This window comes from Gymnodraco acuticeps, unplaced genomic scaffold (genome assembly GCF_902827175.1).
Source record: "Gymnodraco acuticeps unplaced genomic scaffold, fGymAcu1.1, whole genome shotgun sequence".
Taxonomy (NCBI): Eukaryota; Metazoa; Chordata; class Actinopteri; order Perciformes; family Bathydraconidae; genus Gymnodraco; species Gymnodraco acuticeps.
In genome coordinates, this window is record NW_022990199.1 from 305,853 (window position 1) to 325,007 (window position 19,155).

The 19,155-nt window shown below is 40.7% G+C and overlaps 1 protein-coding gene across 1 annotated transcript in view; it reads right to left on the reverse strand.

Annotated features, from left to right (window-relative positions):
- The window catches only part of syt6a (synaptotagmin VIa), a 92,096-nt gene that overhangs the window by 23,250 nt on the left and 49,691 nt on the right, over positions 1–19,155 (reverse strand). The gene's annotated exons all lie outside the window — the stretch shown is intronic.

The following is a 19,155-nucleotide window of genomic DNA, read 5'->3' on the forward strand; positions in this document are numbered from 1 at the left end:
TTTGAAAGCTTTCTCTTTGTGGATTTTCTCATAAAAGTTACCCGTTTCCAGAGGTGGGAAGTAGTGGAGTGCAAATACTTCGTTACGTACATTTCTCTGGTATCAGTACTTTGCTCCACTACTTATTTTTTGACGACTTTTGACTTTGACTTCTTACATGTTGAACACAAATACCTGAACTTTCTACTTCTCTCATTTTCCAAACAGCTGGTTCCTTTAGTCTGAATGTGTGTTTGGTGGCGTGATCATTATTCTTTAGAGTCATTAGTGCCTATTGATTTGAACACGATCCGTGTATCCATCATTTCCTGGTCTTCTCTAAAGAAGAGGGACCAATGGAAACGTTGTCATGTTGCCGTTGTTCAGCATGGAAACATTCATTAGCTAACAATGACATTATTGTTCTATTAATATAAAGGGAGGTCAGGTACTCTTTAAAACAGCTGCTAGTTATGGGTACTTTTTACTGAAGTACATTTCGAAGCCACTTTACTTGTACTTGAGTAAAGAAGTTTAGTCAGTACTTCTACTTTTACCACTTTTAAACACGAGTATCTGTACTTCTACTTGAGTAAAGGATGCGTACTTTTGCCATCTCTACCCGTTTCTCAGTCTGTTTACGCAGGCGAACAAAAATACTCGGTGTTCTTGTTTTGAAGTGATGCTGTTTCATTTGGAGATGACATTTCAGTCTGCTTGGGAACATGGCACTGTTTGATTTCATTTGCAGCAACTAAATAATGTTTTTTCCCACCGATTAAGTGAAATTGGACAATTTCCCACGGCACCCCTGGCGATCTCTTTTGTGTTTGAAAATGATTGTTTTAAGACACGAATCTGGTGCTATATTAGTGTTTTCAGTATAAGGACAGAGAACCATGTATACAGGGAGATTCATATTAAAGTAACCTCTGAGCTCAGCTGAGGGAAAAGGGAAAGGATATTAATGTAAACAGAATAAAATATGACTATGCATCTCTCATATACAACGATGTATTTGGGAGGATCCAACGTCACCAGAAAAAAGTAATTTTGCAGTGAAATATTTGTATACCACCATCCTTGTCAAAATCTAGACATATTGAAGTAATAAGAAACGTACCTCGGGAAGGGGTATTTTGGGTATTTGTTCCTCTACTAATGGTTTTCTGTCATATCAGAGGTAGTAGAAGCAATTATGTTTGACAAATGAATTTTTAAAAAAACGATTATTATCTATTTGACTGAGAAGATACATATGGGAATAGAGCCATAGGTATCAGACGCCTGCCTGGTGGATTTTTCGAAACCATGAAACAGATAAAAGAAGCAGGGCACTATGGGCTCAGAACAGTCTCATAATACACACATGCGCACAGAAGGATTCACACTTGTATTTCATGATCTGCAAAAGGATTCACACTTGTATTTCATGATCTGCAAAAGGATTCACACTTGTATTTCCGGATCCACACTTGTGTTTTTCAATGCACACACAAATGTATTCCGTTTAATAAACATGTAAATAAAATCCAAATACAGAAAAAAGTTTTACATGTGTATTTTTGATCCTCACATATTTGTTTTCCGTTTAAATCCCCTGAACCTGCAAACACAAACAGCTTTCTGTGCACGGATCGCTGTGCATTCGTGTGTGGGTTTTTTGAGACTCCCCTGACGCTCAGCCGATTCTTACTTGTAATTATTTCTATCTATAGCCAATCAGATGTCTCCTCAATTATAAGCCAATCACATGAGCGCGCCCCCACGAGGGTATGATTTCTTGCGTTCATGACGTAGCGCTTCATGTACGCATTTTGCACAGTCCGGAGCTGACAGCTCCATGGAGCCTGCCTGCAGGCGCTAATCTCAGGACACCTCCACTCTCAGTAGGCTACATTGCCACTTTCCGAACAGGAAATGCACGCAAATACAAGCCTTTATATTATTAAGGTACAGCGCCACTTTCCAAACCATTGATGAATGCTTGTGTACACAAAAACGGCAGGCAAAACCGTTTTAAATGTGTGTTTCCTGTGTGGCGAATACAGCTGCTTTATTTATGTCTGTATGAAGTTGTTGTGAGTGTGGAGGGAGCAGCTACAGGTTAGCTTAGCCTAATCGATCAGTGCACTACGAAGCCAGTGCTAGACAGTGACCTGTTAACGGGGGGGAGCCCCGCCGGTCATTATCGGCCGATATTCACTCTTAATAGTTTGATCGGTGCTCTCTATAAAGGCCGATCAGGAGAGCTGGATCTGATCGATATGGACATAAACGCGAGTGAAGTATAACCGGACGCGAGAGAGAGATCTGATCAGCTGCTGAGTCTGATGGAGACACGCTGCTCTGCATGATCACCTGATGCTCCGCCCTCTGTTTAGCGAGCTGACCCGACTGCGCAAAATGCGTATATGAAGTAATCTTACCCTCGTGGGGGCGCGCTCATGTGATTGGCTTAGAATGAAGGAGACATCTGATTGGCTATAGATAGAAAAAATTACAAGTACGAATCGGCTGACAGTCAGGGGAGTCTCAAAAAACCCACACACGAATGCAAAGCGATCCGTGCACAGAAAGCTGTTTGTGTTTGCAGGTGCAGGGGATTTAAACGGGAAACTAATAAGTGAGGATCAAAAATACATATGCAAAACTTTGTTCTGTATTTTATTTACATGCATATGAAACGGAATACATTTGTGTGTGCATTGAAAAACACAAGTATGGATCCGGAAATACAAGTTTGAATCCTTCTGTGTGCATGTGTGTATTATGAGACTGTTCTGAGCCCATAGGGCACAGTCAAACTCATTTATTTTCCAGCTTTTTGAATTATTCCTGGGGAACAAGCTGCATGCAAAGACCTGGGGACATATCGAGAATGCTGACAAGCTGTGCAGGGATTCACAGTGACCGAAGGGGAAAAGAACTGAAGCTGAAAACGTACAGGACTATATCTCTGGATTTTGCCTTTTGGGACAAGTGCAGAGTCGCTCTTTTTTCTCGATCTGAAGTAATTACATTTGTCCTTCTGATGCTGGGAATGTTTTCCACGCTTTGTGTTTGGTATCAAATTTAATTCTCGAAATGTTCGCTGGAGTGTGTCTTTTCCGTGTGCCCTGATTGGTTTGATTTAGCTACAATAACTCACACTGAGGAGCATGTCTGCGTCCTCTTAGAGCAGAGGGGTCAAACTCAAGACGGGTGGGCCAAATCCGGATCGTGACTTCATTTTATGTGGCCCCACAAGAGCTCTGAAAGAATATACACTGAACAAAAATATAAATGCAACACTTTTGCTCCCATTTTTCATGAGATGAACTCAAAGATCTAAAACATTTTCTATATACACAAAATAACCATTTCTCTCAAATATTGTTCACAAATCTGAAAAAATCTGTGATAGTGAGCACTTCTCCTTTGACAGCATGATTATTGCACAGGTGTGCCTTAGGCTATGTGGCGTCGTGTGGGTGAGCGGTTTTCTGATGTCAATGTTGTGAATCGAGTGGCCCATGGTGGTGGTGGGGTTATGGTATGGGCAGGCGTATGTTATGGACGACGAACACAGGTGCATTTTATTGATGGCATTGTGAATGCACAGAGATACCGTGACGAGATCCTGAGGCCCATTGTTGTGCCATTCATCCACGACCATCACCTCATGTTGCAGCATGATAATGCACGGCCCCATGTTGCAAGGATCTGTACACAATTCCTGGAGGCTGAAAACATCCCAGTTCTTGCATGGCCAGCATACTCACCGGACATGTCACCCATTGAGCATGTTTGGGATGCTCTGGATCGGCGTATACGACAGCGTGTTCCAGTTCCTGCCAATATCCAGCAACTTGGCACAGCCATTGAAGAGGAGTGGACCAACATTCCACAGGCCACAATCAACAACCTGATCAACTCTATGCGAAGGAGATGTGTTGCACTGCGTGAGGCAAATGGTGGTCACACCAGATACTGACTGGTTTTCGGACCCCCCCAATAAAGCAAAACTGAACATTTTAGAGTGGCCTTTTATTGTGGCCAGCCTAAGGCACACCTGTGCAATAATCATGCTGTCTAATCAGCATCTTGATATGCCACACCTGTGAGGTGGGATGGATTATCTCGGCAAAGGAGAAGTGCTCACTATCATAGATTTTTTCAGATTTGTGAACAATATTTGAGAGAAATGGTTATTTTGTGTATATAGAAAATGTTTTAGATCTTTGAGTTCATCTCATGAAAAATGGGAGCAAAAACAAAAGTGTTGCATTTATATTTTTGTTCAGTGTAATATGTTGTTTATACGGTTACATGCCGATTTACAGAAGCACGTTGCCCATAAACTACATGTCCCACAATGCATCTCAAATATGACTTTTTTCTCAAAATATGACTTTTTTTCTCAGAATTTGACTTTCTTTCAAAATGTTACTTTTTTTTCAAAATGTTACTTCTCACTGAAGAGACTTGCAATTATTTGCCCTAGACTTCTTCTTTCAGACGTAGTTAATTATGAAGTTATTACCCTATCTGATAATAATCCAATGCAGAGGCAATCATGTATATAATACATTATTTTATATATATTAATTATTTATATATGTATCTTTATATAGTCTTGAAGTTACAACCGGCCCTCTGAGTTCAACCATAATGCTAATGTGGCCCGTGATGAAATTGAGTTTGACACCCCTGTCTTAGAGGGTCCCTGAACTCGTGTCCCCACATAACATTTCAGAGAGAGCAGGGCGAGCTTCAAGGAATCACATGAAATTAGCTCTTTTCTAATATTTAGACACTTCAGCAAAATGTGAGCATTGACAAGTTCGGAAATCTGCCTTTGGGGTTAAGTTTGAAGAGAATACATTATTATTTATATGGAAAACGAGATGAGAACAGTTGTGGAAAAAGTATCCTTTACTGAAGCAAAAGCATTGGTATAATACTCCATTAAAAGCATTTGCAATCTTACCTTATTAAAAAGTATAAAATAGCAAAGTTCTGCATAATATACTGCATCAAGGTATCATCATAATCATCTTTATTTAAAGAGACTCTTGGTCCACTATTACAAGACATACAACACTCAAATATAAATTAAAAAAGGCAGTTATACCAATGTTTCCACAGAGGTGACTGGTATCGTACAGCACTGAGACACAGATTTGAGAGCAGCATAATGACAGAGTTATGAGAAACATTCAATCGACAGATGAATTTGTACATCAGATTTCTCAAAAGAGCATGGAACGTGTTGACTCGATGTAGCCAAGTACATTTTCTCAAGTCTTGTAGTTAACTTAACATCCTACTTATCCGTAGTTGACCAAATCTTCATCAAAACATTTACCAGCATTCCTTCCAAAGAACTCTCACTAAATGAAGTGCCCGCTAAAAAGAATTTATAGCTTGCCAAACGGTGGACGGGATTAAAATCTGGGGGATTTACGCCTCTGGAAGGATTTCTCAGCTGTCCACAGCTCTGGCCTCTTCATGTCTCTGAGATTTCACACGGCTCCCCACGAAGCTTCCTCTCAACTGGACTGTCGCTCGCAGACTCTTCATCCGCCGTCACGGCAAATTAAAGTAGATCTTGCGGTGTGGGACTGAAATACGAACACCCGCGGGGACAACCTCTCGCTACGACATGCTTTGACAGGTCAGAGATGTGTATTGGAGAATGTGAATCTGGATTGTTTTACTTTTTTTTACTGCAGCAGCACCCTTCAAAATCCAGTATTCACAAAAAATGTGTTTGACGATATAGATAGACAAAGACAAAACCGTCATTGTCTTACCTAAAGAAGACATATTCTGCGCATATATGTAGTGTCTCTACTCTGACATGTCTCCATGCTTTAATGTTCAAAAAGCTCTTTCTTTTTCTCATAATGCCTGTGCTGCAGCACCTCTTTTCACCCTCTGTCTGAAACCAGAGCCCAGTCTGCTCTGATTGGTTAGCTGGCAGACTATGTTGTGATTCGTCAACAGCTTAGAGATGTCCCGCGCCTTAGCCTATCACGTACAATGTGTTGGAGCGCTAGCCAATAGAGTGCCAACGCGTCCTAAAACCCGGAAGTAGGTTAGTATTTCACCACGTCCGGTTCCTTCGACAAAAAGCAACGCAATCTCTCCATAGGGTTTTGGAAAATAGCTGGAAATAAGGTCTGTGGTTGAGACACATTTAAGAGACGGATCACGTTTTGTTCTACGACATTAAATCCATCAGCAGTGACCCCGCTGGTGATTTCTGAAGAGTTGACGTGTCTGAAAAACGATGGTTGTTACCATGTGGCTGAATAGGACTACAGAAGTTGTCCAGGCCGTTTTACGTCATTACACCGAACACGTAAAACACTGTTTGCCCTGTTCTGCTTGAAAGCAAGTCCCTGCCTCCTGCAAACTGTTCAAACAAACGCTTCAACTTGAACCATTTACAACCTGTATGTTTGAATATGGATCTTAAGTTGGCGTGAGGTTGAAGCAGCGACCCTGCTGTAGTTCCTTTATAGCATAACGTTAGCATTTAGCTTCTGGCGACTAGATTTATGATTCGAAAATTATAAAAGTAGGGAGGTAGACATGTGGATATTATCCGGCTGAACAAAACGTGATCCGTCTCTTAAATGTGTTTCAACCACAGACCTTGTTTCCAGCTATTTTCTGAAATCCTATGGAGAATTTGCATTGCGTTTTTTTTGTCGAAGGAACCGGAAGGAGTTTGCTTCCAGGTTTTAGGACGCGTCACTGTGGCACAAGTTTCACAATCTGATCACCGTACATGCATAAATAGCATAATAAGGCCTCTTTAATAATTTGATTATTAAGCTATAACCTTTGGAACCCGATTGATTTGGGTGTTTGAAACCGAAAGTCTACAAACGCGTAGAGTTATGCTTTGGGACACTTTGGTTTGGTTTATATATTGCCTTGTATTTTGCCGAATGCCAATGCCGAATTAACCATTAACATATCAATTTTGCAATCAACATAAATAACTGCTAGTATCCTACAAAAGAACAATGTTACATTGACTCTAAATATGTGTGTCATGTCTGGGTGTTCAGAGTTGACGGAGTTATGAGTCTGAGGAGGAATGCGACTTGTGTATTGTGTTGCAAACTGGCTCTAATGGTTTTAAAGCAGCCTACATCGATAGCCTCCATGATCTGTGTCTCACAGCTTCTGCTGCAGCTTTAAATGCCAAGCTTCAGTTGCCATACTGTATTCCTTGAATTTTTAAAACATTGGCCTTCAACTGTGTCTTTTCACCTTTAGTTTCTTTAGTATCTCTGCATGCAAACCTCACAGTGTGAAAAGATCAGGATTACTTTTCATAACTTTTGCACTTTGTATGACAGTATAATGACGTACAAACATTGATGTATTTTCATGTATTTCGACCCTATAATGATGACAACAGCTGTCATTAATCCAGTAGAGTTTGATAAGGTTAATGAGAGAACCACAGCTCTGCAGTAATATGAGTAATTTCTCCCATAATGACTGCAGAAATAGACGTGTTGATTTCCTCTCCTACCGTCTAGTATTGAGTAGGCGAGACGTACTGTACGCAGAGAGGTAATGATGCAGATACAGTGAGACGGGAAGAGAGAGGTGCAGTGTGATTTAAAAGCCATTGTTCTTCCCCTGTAGACGGATGGTAATGGAGCAGAGCCGTGTGAACTATTACTTCCTCTTTACCTGACAGCGTGGGACTCGACTGACCTCAGGGTTTAGCTCACTACTGATGATCCCACCCACACCTTGCCACGAAGGAATGGACTATCACTATCCTGCGGTCAATCCCAAGGGTATTTTCTTTTCTTTTTTCAAATCCGTTTTGCAATCAATACTTCAGACTCAATCTCAACGTAAAGCCCCTCCAGGTGAGGTTTAAGGGCCTGGTGAGTGAGCCCACCGCTGTGTGCAATATGGGAAATCTTTCTTAATAAAAACGTTCAGGTATGAACCTTTTAGCCGGGGGACTTGCGTGGATAGGGTGACAGCTCCAGTGTTTTAAAAACGTTGTGGCATGCTTACCCTTTCCCACAGGCTGAAAAGCATGGAGTTCTGCAGCAAGCAAGCGGTGGCTTTACTCTTCCCCGCTGCATGGTACATGTTTTTATTAAAATAACCGTTTAATTTGGTCATGAGGTGGATGCTATAGTCCCACCCTAACAGAGCCGGGATAAACATGATCTGTTTCTGTGCACACATCTAATCAAGGTTTCTGTTTTGGAAGTCGAAGAGCAAAGCGAAGCCCGGGGGTTTTTCTAACCTGGTTTCCATAGTAACCCTAGTCATTATAGAGAGTGTGCACACCGTCCGTTTGCAAGTCTGAATTGACTCATCTTTGGCCACTGAAGATGGCACACAGGTCATAGAGGCATAGAAATGCGGATTGTATGGTGCTTTACTGCAGGCTGAGGTGTGATGGAGACATGGTGTGGTTGCTACGGTGAAGGCAGGGCTGTTATTGTCTTAAAGGGATGTATTAAAAAATGATTAGAGGGGTTAGGGTTATGGGAGTTGTCATTTTTCTTATAGGATTTGTTGTGTGATTCACAAATCAAGAATCAAATAGCCGATTTGTAAGTTTTGACAAAACCTGAATACATTCAATTGTTATGGATTTGACTAATTACTTGTTATTCCTAAATTTCATTTACATGACATTTCATTTAGCTGGCGCTTTTATCCAATGCGAGTAACAATACGTACATTCAACAATGAAGAAACAAACTTAAAATCAAGTCTCCTGGAGATACATTTCCTATCTATAAGATGAATTGAAGTCAAACCTTGTGCTGCGTACCCTGTTATTGTTTCTGTTTTGTGTTTTATTGGCCAAGGTGCAGATGAAAGACTAGAATATTCATCATGTGATATATCATTTACATACATTTGGGAATTTGTATCAGATGTTTTATGTCTGCTAAACTCCTACAGTAGTGATATTCTTTTAGGACCTTTCCAATACAAAAACACAAGAGCAAAAGTGTCCATAATCAATTAGAAAGTGTTTATCTGTTTTAACGTAAGCGACGAACATTAGCATGCCTTGTAGCATTTTACGTAATTAGGCAGTATTTCTTAAGGTACTGGGCTAGTTATGAGCTAACGTTTTTGTGTAAAATAAATCTACCCATGCTGCTTTATTTACATTACTTTTGCATGGGTCACTTAAGCCTCAATCTTTTTCACACAAAATCACAAATATAGCTATCATGCGTATATTTCAGACCGTTTTACAATGCTACAATGAATCCGCACACTTTAATTGTTACCATACATGTTTGCACACCAGCCTCAGACAGTTACAGACAGATGTTTTGTCAGCTGACAAAATCTGTTTTGTCTCCAGGCCAGGCGATGGAAGCATTGTGAAGAAATGTGGGAGGGGGTGTTTGGGGTCATGTTCCTAACCATAATGGCTTTGCTGTTGAGGTCTGAGAGGGTGTGGGTGGAAAGGCCAATCATTTGGAGCCGTTGTGTGCGATGTGTTTGAGTTGCTTCCCAATGGAGACAGTTATGGTAAAGAAACAGGTTACAATAGAGGTAACGGGTCGAATGTACTTTTGTAGAGCAGCAGCTGAAGGTGGGGGGGGGCAACGTAAAGTGCTTTTGGTTTGTGGATGGCAGAGACTCTTTGTTGTCAGTGTTTGTGGATGTTGTTGGTGCAAAACTCTATTGTCCAGAGTGAGCAGAGAAATGTGAAGCACTCACATTTTCATTATTTAAGGGGGAAAAGTATGCTCACTTTCAGGTGCATACTCATATTTCTGGGTTTCTTCAATCCAGAACATGTTACCATGCTTCAATGTTCAAAAAACACTATTGTCTGAATCACTTCCTTCTAGACATAGCAACACTAACTATCTGATGGCTAAAGGTATGTTGATTGCTGCTTTAAAACGTTGTGCTTTTATTCACAATCATTAGGCGAGTAGAAAGAGGATGCGACGCCCCCTTGTTAGCAGATACATGCCCTTTATTACCTGCCATCCTCTGAAGCAGAGAGAGTGCAGAGGGAGAGGAGTTGTTTACTTACTTTACTATAATAATGAGTCTGCCTGATTATTGATCCTTCAAATGAGTATCGTTTGTGCATGGAAGGATCTATGGCTCCAAACATGGCTCTGAAATAACAGATGACTGTAACTGTGCTGTATTGATAAATCCATAGCGCTGTCTGTGGTGCTGAAGGAGCAGATGGAGTAGTAATCGCGCCTTTCTCCTCTGAGTCCTGTCCCTTTGTTAACCCCCAACCTCCATCTTTAGAAATCACCGACTATTGTGATGATGACTTGAATCAAATCAATAATGTTATATTTTCTTACATTTTACAGTTTTTTTGTTCTGATCCAAAAAAAAAAAAATTACTTTTAAAGAGACCTATTATGCTTTTTAGGGTTTTCCATTTCCTTGAGTATTTTATATAAGTTTTTGTGTATAAATGGTCTGCAAAGGCTTGAATCCCAAAGTTCCCTCCAGTTTATCCCCGCCCCCCCCCCCCCCCCCCCCCGCCTGAAACGCCTCCATTGGACTCCTTTGTTTACTTTCCGAACATAGTGTCATCACGATGCAACACTTGCGCTTCTATTGTCCAGCGCTCCAACACATTGTACGTGATAGGCTAAGAGGCGAGACATCTCTAAGTGGTTGACCAATCACAACAGAGCTAACCAATCAGAGCAGACTGGGCTCTGGTTTCAGACAGAGGGTGAAAAGAGGTGCTGCAGCACAGGCAGTATGAGAAAAATAAAGAGCTGTTTGAACATTAAAGCATGGAGACATGTAGAGACACTACATACTGATATGAACCTGAGAATGAGCAGCATAGGACCCCTTTAAAAGAGTGATAAGATTCAGCCCCACAATCATTTCCATGTAATCCCGTACTACCTCTCAGTCATTAATAGGATTAAAATGACTGCTGTGGCATACACATCCCCCTAAAGGCCATTGTCTAAGGATCGTTGTGTGTGCTGGTGCTTTCTGTGCCCTGTAGCTCACAATTACTCATGCGCTCTCTATTCCTATCACAAATGATATCTGATATTTCCATCGGGGGGGAAATAACTGTAACTGTGGGCAAGCAACAGTCTTTCTCTGATTTGCATATCTCATGATTTTAATTTTTGCACAGATTAAATAATTCTCCCCAAAGACCAGTTATCCCCCTCCAGCCACCACAGATACCTCTTTTTTCCCTACAACCCATAATGTATTGTCACAAGTGTAAAAGTAATTTCAGCTCTAACATTTAAGTGTAAGCGGATCATGTGCAGTTGACTCGTTATTAATGGTTGCAATTCCCAGAGAAAATTAAAGTGGTTAAGGAAAAGCACACTTTAAAAGACGAGCAATGTCATATCGTGAAATTGGAAAAGGGCCTCTACTTTTCTCAACTGCTTTAAGCACAAATAAGGCTTTGTACTGACTACAATCTCCTTAAATTGTAAATGTTTCCCAAACAAACTTGTGTCAAAGCTATCAGTCGTGGTTTCCCTGTTTTCTTTCCCTAAGGAGGGATATAATGCGCTTTAATCTTGATGTGGGTACCCCAGCCATTTTTGGATTTTCTATCTCACGGTGTCTTTTTCAGAGCAATCAGGAAATCCCATAATCCCCCAAATCCCCCAAAGCCTAAAGCCCCACTGATGTGAAGAGGAGTTGAGACGGCAGCACATCGGCCGGAGGTGTGGAGAGGAATTTGGGGCCGTGGATGAAAAATACACACCATGCCAAGGTGGGAAAACAGATGGTTTATTTGAAATTAGGCTCTTAGAAAAAGCATGTTTGAGTGGTTACTTGAAACATTTAGAAACTCATTACTCATTATTGATTGCTTAGTTTTGAGTAAATCCCTGTGTAGAAATGGGGTTTTTCAACAAGTTTTAATGATTGAGATGGCGAGTAAACACTAAAAGTAGCAAGGAAGATTAAGGATGTTTCATCCAGTTTACTATAAAATGCATTTCACTCCCGGCTTGTTTGCAATAAAGATGAAAGAGACTGGACCTTTAAAGACACAATAGATAACCTTTTTCCATTATGTGAACTCAGCTGCCTTAAGCTAAAAAACGGAGTATTGGATACTACTTCAAACGCAACGATGCAGACACAGGATTTGGAGGATGCACTTTCTCTTACTCTTGTTTATCAGCTCCATCACTCAGTCAGCTCCACCCTGCAAGGCCAAGATATACCGTCAAGTGGAAATATGTTTAAATAACTTATGGCTGTCTTTTTAGAGCAAGCTTGGGTTTTTTTCTGTTTCCGTTTTGCCAAAATGTGCAACAGAGAAGTTTGGTCCAGAGAACTGTCACGGTTAAAATGGTCAAACTCAGTGACAGCTGAAGAAAAAGAGACACTCAGAAAGACAGAGTTTGACGCAGAATTGCAAAATAACATTATTCAACTATACTTATCCCCTATGATTTGGAGATAAAGTTCAAAGCGTTGTCAAATTCCAAATTGGCTTGGTAGCAACTTGTTTGTTGTCGATGAGAAATATGTCACTGTTTGTTCTCTTAGAAGAAAAAGTTTGATATTCTAGAATACACTCATTTTCTTGCAGGTGGAGGGATAGATAGAGAAGATAGATACCACTCTAATCTATAAATACGAATCTGTGAAATATTTCCAACTTGAATCCCAATGTTTGACTGTTGACAAAGACATTTAAACGGCAGAGAAATGTAGAGTATTCAAAGTATTTGAGTTCTCATTGTCTATTACTTTACTTTACGGTCTTAAATCAATGGCAGGACGTAACTTTGTAAATTCACTTTTTTGGTATTCTTGATCATGATGAAACAGCCTCTGGAATAAAGAGCATGGGCTACAAATAAGTGTACATGTTTTGTTTTGAAATAACTGCCATGTGTGGAATAAACAAATGAACAAATTACTTCCATTTTATGCGACTTATCCAGGTGTTCTTGTACATTTCACGGATATAGGTTACCACTCCTTTGCTAACACTAGCATTAATTATGGGATTCCTCAAGGCTCCATTCTGGGACCTGTGTTATTCAGTTTCCATATCCTACCACTGGAAAGGTCAGCACAGAAGATAGGAATACATTTCCTATGTATGCTGATGATACACAACTCCCGAATGACATCAGCCCTAATGATAAACCCGTTCAAACCATTGATCATGTCAACTTGTGGATTTCACATCATTTCTTGCAAATTAACAAAAACAAGACCCGAGCTTCTCCTTGTGAGAGAAAAGGTCCAGAGAGAGATTTTGTGTACTAACTTCAAATGCCAAATGCTCAGCCCCTAGCAACAAATATTGTCATGCTCCTGGAAACTGATATTTTGAATCTCTAGTGAGTAATGTAACATCATGTTGTGTTTTATTGTTGCTAAAGTGCAACCGTTTCTCTCCGAGGTAGATTATGAGACTTAAGCATGGCTTTATTACCACTTTAGGGGTTGGAGGGCTCAGTCTTGGGAATATAGGGGACTTTTTTTCAAGTCCCAGAATGGACCAATTACTGTGTTTGGACTGGTATCTGGAGAGGGGCCAGTTTGCCTCCTGGGTGTTGTCGAGGGGCCCTTGAGCAAGGCACCTGACTCCCATACTGCTCCCCAGGTGCTGAAAAGCAGATGTTCACTGCTCTTATACCACGATGGGTTGAATGCAGACTACATTTTACGATATAGTAGCTGTATTCCTCTTTAATACTAGAATGCATTCGATACAGAGTCTAATTTTCAGTGTGTAAATGTGTGATGATTTGCATTACCAGCAGGCATGATTACTTCTATGCTCTACTTTCTGAATTAATAAGAAAAGCTGTTAACTAGCTACAGATTGTGCAAAATGCAACAGCTTTGTACTGAACAAAACCAGAGAGAGACCCAACTGTCCTTTCCTAGTCACCGCTTTAGTTGCTTGTCAATTGCAGAAAAACAGATTTGAAGGTCCTTTATCAAGTGTTCATATCATTCAACGGACCAGTGCCTACCTGTCACACATGTTCTTGATGTAATCTCCCCCAACATCCCTCAGGTCCTCTGACTCGGGCCTTTTAATTATTCCCAGGGCGAGAACAGAGACATGCTGAGCGTCAGCGTTTATTGTCAATTGTCCTCTCTGGAAAAGCCAGAAGCAAGAAGAGCTGACGGCATCACAACCTGTAAACACCACCCCTTTAAACCAAATCTTAAGACATATATTTGTATCTTAGCATTTGGCTTTTAATCCAAATAAATTAATCTTCTCTTACTTTATCCCCCATCTTTCACTGGGCTATGGTCTTGTAAAGTCTTATCATTGTGTTGGTGTTCGTTAGGGTTAGCGTCTGTATTTCAACATTTTACCGTTGTAACCTCTTTACATTCTGAAATCAAGTCCTTTAGTGAAGTACTGTACTTTTGGAGAATATCTTTTAAAATGAAATTATCTAAGTGGTTCTCTCACAACTGCGTAGAAGTTAATATTCCTAATAAAAGACGTCATTAACTTCACCATCAGTCATTACAGTTATGAACGAACCAGAATATAATCTAATAATTGTCTGGCTGGCCTACAATAGCCTCTTCATTTGTTAGAAATCGACTCGTTTGAAATATTTCTCTGTCACCCAAAAGGTTCACACTCTGTGCTTCTTGTTCCCACTCTCTTACTACACAATCACTTGAGTTTGCTAATGGACTTCAGAGGGTTCAAACAATGTAACAGCTCTTACACTCAATAATTGATGATTGATGTGTGTTTTGTCTTTTTGTATGTGATATGGACCTTGAGTCTGGAATAAAGATTGAAAGAAAGAAAAATAATCCACCCAAGAGAGACTCTCTCAAAGCTGTTCTCCCCCACAAGTGTGAAGTTAATCAAAGTGCAGTCTCTCTCCCACTGCGTGTGATATAATCCTCACTGCTCCTTCACTGCGATTGGGACCCAGGTAAACCCTCAACAAAAACTCACTGCCTGTTTGCTATTCCGGCTCGGAAATGGTGGATTGAACTCCCCATTGATATCATGACACTTCTTCCATCGCAGACTGAAAACCCACCTGTTTCTACTGCACCTTGGCGATTAAAATAAATATATATACAAAGAACGTAAGAAGTGGGAAGTCAAATAACTTGCTTTTAAGAGAAGATAAGTCTTTAAATTACACTTATATGTACACATTACCATAACGAGCCTCCTTACTTTGATAATGACAGAAAAGTATAAACGTAACCTTTTTGGATTTTTTATTTCCGCCTTTAATTCCTGTGTTTAAAGTCTATATATATATTACAAAGATGGACTCAGGTATTGATGACATCTTTGCTTTATTGTATGCTCTGACTCTGTGAACATCTAGTCCAAATATGGTGACATCACAGATACATGTTGGAGAAGACTACATTTCACTATTTTCATTTATGGGAAGGATCCAACCATTGCCCCAAAAAACGTATTTTTAAGTAAATTATTTTTACACAACCATGCATTTAAAAAGCTAGACACATTCAAGTAGTGAAAAAACATAGTTGTGCTTTGTTCTTACTCAGGTATGGGGTATAATGAAAAGGAAATACTTTTGGGGGGGTTTGTTCCTCCATCTTCATGGTTCGGCTGATTAAAAGCTAATGTTTGTTCAGGATTCTTGATTTATTGAGTTTGTTTACTTCGTGATTTGAATGCACTTATTGCAAGTTCCTTTGTAGAAAATGTCAAATGTAAGCTAAATCAAAATACAATGCAATCTTTCCAGAAAAACCTAGAATATTGAATTCATTTGAGAATTCAACACATTCTGGCCGGAGCAGATTTCCCATAGTGTCGAATATGATTACATTTCTGTGTTCTGCAGCCAATCAGAAGCCACGAGGGAGCGACCCGCTGAGCTGTGAGCGTTGAGTTCAGGCCAGAATTAGCATCTGGTGCTATCACACAATTAACCTGCTTGTTGACCAGGCGCCCCTATCTCTGTCGCACAGCTCAGCCTGCCAGCCTGCCGTTACTCATGGGGTCTGTTTGCAGAGAGCAAATGTTGAAATAGATTGCAGAGCTTCAGAGGCCCGTTCAAGAGAAAATAAATATTAAAAATAGAAAGATTTATAGCCGTAGACATTCACGCTGTTGCTTTTCAGTTGCAGTTTCCATCTCTAATGAGAGAGATGCTGCTAAATCTATCCACTACTCATTAGCCCTAAAATACACGATGAGTTTCCTGAAGCAATCCTGAAATTGAACATCGATTCAATATTGTGATAAATTAAACCTTTCAACTCAATGTTTTATTCTATTAGTTTTAAGATGCACTGATAACCGTAACAGCACCTACACATAAATCATTTGCAGCACCTTCTGATTGAGGAACGTTTTGATTAATACATGAATAAATATATGTATTACCTTTTAATGATGAATGTATTTTATACTTCCAAACTCACACACTTGCATATATGTCCGGCAGTGGCTCGGTCAGTAGGGGCTTGGACTGGGAGCCGTAGGGTCGCCGGTTCAAGTCCCCGAACAGACCTAAATATGGAGTGTGGACTGCTACTTGGAGGTCCCAGTTCACCTCCTGCCCTGCCGTGGTGCCCGTGAGCAAGGCACCGGACAACCCCCTTCCCCCCTCACTCCCATTGCTCCCCGGGCGCTGTACAATAGCTGCCTAGCTCCTAGTACTAGACTCCTGGTACTGGGATGGGTTACATTTGAGAACACATGTCACTGTGTGTGCTCTGCATGTGAGACCATTAAAGAGGGTCTCATCCCTCTTATTCTATAATATAGTTTAGTCATTACAAATCCTTAGAATATTGGACTTGACCAAATGTTATTACATGTTCACTAACATGTCAAGCACAACAACAAGAACAAATGAATAATTAAGTAAACGCAGCTCACTAGGCACAACACAAACTAAAACTAACATTTCAAAAAACAAGTTTTCCTTTGGATCAGTAATATATGTAGTGAAAATCGGTGAATGCGTAAGAAGTATGATTTATTCAGACAAAGAAGTACATTTTAATTTGAAAGCACGAATGCAATTTATATTAAGGATAAATGTGTTTTTCCAGCTGTGCTACCGAGTCAGATGTTAGTACTAAAACACGCCATCGCCCATGAGACTGTAGAAATGTATTGTTTACCCAAATAAAAAAGCTGCTATGTGACTGTTGGGAAATCTTATCCTTCATGCTCTGGATGTATAAATAAAAAAGAAATCGCCTCCCCAGCGGCAGTGAGAAAACATTTCTCCAGGATACGTCTGGGTATATTCTACATGTTTCTTACTCTTGCCATATACCATGAAAAGACTTAAACCAGTAATGAATTGGTTCTATTAACAAGTATTGTCTTTGAAGCTAGAGCCTGATTAATCTTAGTCTCGTGTGACTATTATTAACAAATCAATACGGCACGCTGTTGCACACGGTGACATGTTCCTGCATTACAATGAGCTTTGTAGGACGACGTTGCTCTATCCCACATACTTTTTTAAGTAAAACTAAATGAAACGAGCTGTTTTTAAAGATCTTCAGTCGGATCGAGTCATGGGATTTTTTTTTTTAACAAATATGGACTGATCCTTATCTTTTCAAATACAGAACAAGTCACCATATGAAACACAAGTATGCATATATAAGAAGAACAAATATATGGAAGCAGTCACATTTTTTCCCCCTCTGTTATTCCATTGTCTTTGACATTGATGAGCACTTTGCTTCGGCTTCTTAAGTAATTCCTTTTTCACGCATTTTGACAGTCTGTAGGTGCAATGTTCCTGATCACTTTATGTGCAGACATTACCTGACATTTACAGAAAGAGCCGTGTGCAATAATAGGCAAAAGTTTCAAGGAGTTCAGTGAATTAATTGAAAGAGATATTACATTACTTATCGGAAGAAAGTCACATAGAATAGCCTTAATGTGTACAGTATGATTACTTTAAAGAAACCTCTTAAAATCCCTGTTGTAGATATGAACTTTCCCGTATTACTCCAACTTGGTGAAAACGTTGAAGTTTCACATTCTATTACGGCCCAAAAACCAAAGAAACAATCACACACAAACCCAAAATGAAGTCCATGCTCAGTTTGTCTGTGACTCACCAGCCGACACCACCTGTGCTCTGCAGGTGTAGAAAAGATTCACTCGGCAGGTGTAGACAGGAAAAGATTCACTCTGCAGTCAGTGCTCTGCAAACGGTCCGAATCATATCGTCTTTAATGCAGCTGGTTGTTAGGGAGCCTCGGGGTGATAATTAGATGTTGGCTTCCTATGGTGGTTACTTTATTAAGCTCATCTTTGGCTAGAAAACATTTATGCACATGAATCGTCCAAATCACCAGGACAGAAACACTGCAGTACAGAGGGGGCTTCAGTTGAACATGGTTAGTGGCTAGCTTTGGTTATCCAAACTTGTGGTTATCCAAACTTGTGTACTACTCGTTGATCCATAATCCAATCGCCCAAACTCTAAGGCCCTGACACACCAAGCAGTCACCAGAGAACTCGCCGACGCCGACTGTTGCGTCGCCGTGTTCTCCTGCGTCTTGGCCATGTGTCGCACTAGAACACACCGCAAAGACTTCAGCCGAGCACGTACGAACTGCGCATGCGTGAGTGGCAATAACTCTCCTTACCAGCAGGCGGCGGAAGTGTGTATATGTCATTCAAAAGAGGCAAAAACCGGAAGACAGAGAAGAAGAACAGACTGCGTGATATAAACAAACAACAAATAGCGTGTGCGTTCCATTTTCACTCTCGTCCATCGAAAACATGTTTCGTGCGGTACTGGAGCTATCAGCCATTGGAGTGTTGCTTGTGGAAGACATTCTCAAGCAACCGTTTCACTTCTCATGCACTGATTCGCTAGCTGAACAGCCAATCAGAGTGATTTCTTTGTCCGACTGCCTGTGGCCGACGCACGGCCGATTCAACATGTTGAATCGGCCGTGCGTCGGCCATGAAAGGCCAAATAAGGCGTGTCACGGCCGACGGTGCGGGACACACCAAATTGAGTTTGGGCGACAGGGAACGCTTCGTCGTCCGACTAACGAAAACGGACGATTTTGGGAGTCAGAGGCCGTCAGAGGCAGTCGGGCATTCGCGGCGCCCTACTCAGGTTGGTGTGTCTCGCACCGTTGTTGCTTTGCGGCACATTTTCACACCTCCCGCGGCCGATTCAACAGTCAGAG